Raw genomic sequence first — 4,829 nt, 5'->3', positions numbered from 1 at the left:
GCGCTGGGAGCCGGGGCTGGGGAGCTCGGTCGTGGGGACGGGTGGATGCAGCGCCCCCAGTGGGTCCCTCCTGGAATGAACCCCGAGCAAATCCAGGCACTACAACTGCTACAGTCATCGGTGTCATTATTTTGGTTAGTTTGGGTCATTCACTGTAAATAGTCAACCTGCTCCCAAAATGTCAGCCGTTGAACGTGCAGCGAGGCTGGGTCGTGCTTTCATTAGAGGAGGAGAAAAATCGAGCTTTGTCCAAGCGTATTTGAGTACCGGCCAGGGTTCTACGAGGGGGGACCCGCAGAAAATACCACCTCTCAGGGCTCCCACGTTCTCCCACGAGCGGCAAGCGGCGAGCGCCCCGCAACTATCGGGTCTCACAGGAGCTGTAGCTGCTTTTCAGCTTCTCTAGCGACCAGCGCTCAGCCTTCTCTCTGGGCTGGCTTTATTGTTCCTTTCGTTCCTGAAACAAGACCAGTGTTTTCTGTAGAGACTTCAACAATCTTAAAGATCTTGAGCCTTTGTAGCTTTGACCCTCAAAACCGCTTTTCTGTGCAGTTTTTATATATTTTTATTGATTTCAGAGAGGAAGGGAGAGGGAGAGAGAGAGAGAAACATCCATGATGAGAGAGAATCGTGGATCGGCTGCCTCCTGCACACCCCACACTGGGGATCCGGCCGCAACCAGGGCCTGTGCCCTGACCGGGAATCGAACCGTGACCTCCTGGTTCCTAGGTCCACGCTCAACCACTGAGCTACAGTTTCAGCAGCGGAAGTACTTAGACAAACCCAATCCCTGGGAGAAATGCTGGCATTTTCTTCAGGTCATTAGTTTCCAACAAGATTTTTACAACTTGCTTTTGAACTCATTTGCGGAGGAGGAAGGTTACAGTTGGGAGTTACAGCTGCTGCAGTTGGTTTGACCCGGTGTCCTGCCTGCCGTGTGCCGGCCTCAACGTTTCACGGAGCTATTGAGAGAAGACGAACACCCAGACTCAAGTGTTTGTCTCCTGTCAAACGGATGGCGGGCTGTGTCGGTTCTCTGTCGAGGAGAAATGAATGGAAGGGACTTTATTTCTTATTTATTTATTTCTTAGCTGAAAAACAGGGACTTTGTTTCTTCCGCGTTATGTCATGGCTCAATGTGTACGTTTCCAGTTCTGCAGTGCTCACTGTCTTTGGGCGCGGCGCTCACAGCACCTCGTGTTCCAGACACTGTTCTGGGGGCACTGACCGTGGAGGGTGGTGGGGCCGTCCCAGGAAAACTGAGCACACGCCCCCCAAGAACCAGTGAGGCCACCTGGGATCTAGGGGGGCGGGGCAGCCTACAGCAGGAGGTAATACCCGCAGCAGGACAGGCAGAGGGCGAGGAGTTCCAGGCAGGGGCCTGAGCCTGGAGGCGGGTGGGCTTGGAGAGAGAGAGAGAGAGAAGGCTGGAAAAGCCAACAGGAGGTAGATCAGGAAGGCTTTGTAAAACTATGTCAGAAATGTGTCACACATGTGAATTATGCACTTTGAGGTGGAAAATATTTCAGTAATCTATGCTTGGGGAATAACTAAATATATTCCTTTCTACATATTCTTAAATATTAGTACTTGTATCAATTTAAATCTTAAATAATTCAAACACCATTTACCTTAGGAAATTCTTTCACAGTCTAATAAACACCATTTTGGATAAATACTTACTAAATCACTCGCTGCTATTAACTATTTAAAAGGACAAGATGCCCTGGCCGGTGTTGCTCAATGGATAGAGCATTGGCCTGCAGACTGAAGGGTCCCAGGTTCAGTTCCAGGCAAGGGTACAAGCCTGGGTTTCAAGCTAGATCCCCAGGGTGGGGTGTGCAGGAGGCCGCCGATCCATGATTCTCTCTTATCACTGATGTTTCTATCTCTCTCTCCTTCTCCCTTCTTCTCTGAAGTCAATAAAAATATATTGAAAAAATAAAAAATAAATAAAAGGACAAGATTAATAAGTGGGGGTTTTAAAGGTCCCTTTTAACTTCAAAATTAATTTCAATCAGATTTTACCTGATACTCAAGTTATTTCATTGTCTCAAAGATATTGGAGATCACTATGGATATGGTATTGCCAAGTGCTACAGTTATACATCTACAATTACACTGTGACCACTAGTTTATTAAAAACATGTTATATATATCGTTATGCCGATATCATCTAACATTTAAGGCTGGTGTTTGCATGCTGCCTGTTGTTACTGAGGGGTTTTCGCATTTTACAAGTGTAGCTGAATGCGGCATCGGAACACTGCTTACAAGGAAGGATCCTTCTTCATTGCTTTTAAGGATTAAACACAGATCTAAGGACAACACGAAGGAGCCGCTGGAAATTAACCCCAAGCCGGTCTTTCCCATCCCGTTTCCACACTTCGTTTTCAATTACTTTTAGGCAAGACCCCTATTAACCGAGTCATTAAAACCCCATAAGCGTCAAGTCTGCAGACCCAGGGCTGGTCCCACTCTGGCAATCGGCTGGGAGACGGGCTGCCGGAACTCGTCAGTCACCCAAGGGAGGGCCTGGGGAAAGGGCGAGTTAAATGACCTTGGGCCGCTCCGACTGCCTCACTCTTGGCTTCACGTCGACGTCTTTAATTACTTTCTTCCTGAAGTTTAGGAAGTAGTTTTCCACCTTCCTAACACCGCAGCCCTTTAACACAGTTCCTCATGTTGTGGTGACCCCCAATGTCATTGTTACAAATTGACCATAATCAAAGCACAGTGATTCATCACAAAAACAATATGTCATTATATATGTGTTTTCCGATGGTCTTAGGTGACCCCTGTGAAAGGGTCGCGACCCACAGGTTGAGAACCGCAACTAACGCCGCATTTGGGAAGATAAGCCACGCCTGAAACAACGGGGCAGATGGACAACAAAAGGAAAATACCTGTGTTCCGGAGCACTGTCTCTGGTCCCTCATTTCTCACTGAGGGACACCACCAGGGGGCGGCGCTGGGCCTCTCCAGCCCTCCCTCTCAGGATCTTGAGCCCACCCCATCCGAGTGAAAAAAAGTGAATATTTATAAAGCGCAGCATCAAGATAAGTCCTAGCTGCACTTGCAAGCCTGTTGTCGCTGCCCCGACACACCCTGTACCAGCCTGGGCGTCGCTTAGGCCGGGCAGCAGCGTCCTGGAACCAGCGCCCCCCTCCCCCGCTGTGGGAAGGCGGAGCAGGTGGAGAGCTGAGTTATCCTTCTGACCAAGAGGCCGAGGCTTGCAGTCCAGGAGGGAAGACTGCTTTCTCCCAAGCCCCACCCTGTTCTCCAGGGTCTTCCTCACCTTTGCCTAGGACCTCGCCATCTTCCCTCACCCCTCGCTCCCGCCTCTCCCAGCAGCTCCAGCGGCCACAGCTGCTTCCCTCCACCTTCAGACACACCCCGCGCCGCCCTTTCCCGCACTCCCGCCGGAATCGCCAGGCCCCGGAGGCTCGGTGGGTTTCTCTCTCCCCTCCCTGCCCGTCTGCGCTCCCCCTGGGAGCCGAGGGTGCCCTTGTGGGACCGCACGTCACTGTGTCTCCTCCGCCAACTTCGCTCCCAAGTTCTTATGATCCGGCCGTCCCTTCAAACTCATCCCGCACATGGTCTTGGCTGCGTTACCCTCAGGCACATCCATCCTCCGGTTCCTGCAACAGGTCCAGCTCCTCGGAGGGCGGGGCAGGGTCTCCCCTCTGCCTGGGGCATGTGCCTCCGCCCTGGCAGGTCTGACTCAGTGTCCTCTGGTCTTAGCTGAGTGTCACCTCCTCAGTGTCCTTCCCTGCCTCTAGAGGAGGCGGCGCCCTCGCCCATCTCTGCTCTTGGATCGCGGTGTGTAGGTCTTTGGTGAATGGAAACAGATGTTTCCCCGCTGGGCTCTTCTGAGACGAAGCGAGCCCGGCACAGGCCTTAGCTGCTTGGGCAGCGGGGGGCCTTCCGGAAGGTTCTTCTCTTGGGTGCCGTGAGCTTTCAGGAGAAAGCCATTCCCTCCACAGCAGGAGGCTGTGCACCGTGAGGTTCAAAGCTTCAGGTCACGTTCGGTAACGTGGGCTCCTCTATGTCAGGCGGCTTACACACAGGCCCGCTGCCTTCTTTACCTGCCCGACCCGGCGCTTTAAGACTCTCGTTCTGTCCACGGAAACAGGAACGAGGCACGCGATCTGACTGCTGCCAGGGGACCAAAGAGCTGCCAGGTCACAGACCCACCAAAGTACAAAACGTCGGCATCACCACGGCGACCAGTAGGAATCCCAGTAATGAATCACTTAACCGGGAATGTTCTTAAGTGTCTGTGTAACAATTGTTTTCAAGTAGTCTTGGCCCCTAAAGAATATTCATTCTATCGATTAGGTTATAATTCAAATCTCATTAAGAAATACATGCTTATATAGAGCAAGTTTAAACTTTAAAAATATTCCAAAGCAACACCTTCTAAATAAGCAGCTGTCGTTTAAAGCCCCATCAAAATACGACAGCTCATCGCAACCCTGGCCTCAGACGCTGAGCGGGTCACGGGAAGGGGCAAACCCACAAACCCACTCGCAGGCAGCAGCTGGTCTCACCAGGCGCTGGGGCTCACCCAGCACCACCCCGGGCCATGTCTGCTTCTGATGCCTTGGACCTGACCGTGGTCTCCTGCCGGGAACAGGAAGCACTGTTTGGGCTTGCCTGCCTGGGGAACTGCCCTGCCAGGCCCAGGGCCCAGCTGGCCGACCAGGTTAAGGGAGGGGCCTGAGCATTCCGGCATCCCGGCATGGCCAGTGACTCATCAGGCCCAGGAGGTGGTGCAAAGCGCTACCAGTAAACAGCTCGCACGGTGTCTGTTGTCCGTGCATCTC

The sequence above is a fragment of the Myotis davidii genome, unplaced genomic scaffold (assembly GCF_000327345.1).
Source record: "Myotis davidii unplaced genomic scaffold, ASM32734v1 scaffold72, whole genome shotgun sequence".
In the NCBI taxonomy this organism is placed as follows: domain Eukaryota; kingdom Metazoa; phylum Chordata; class Mammalia; order Chiroptera; family Vespertilionidae; genus Myotis; species Myotis davidii.
This window is presented reverse-complemented; position numbering follows the sequence as displayed.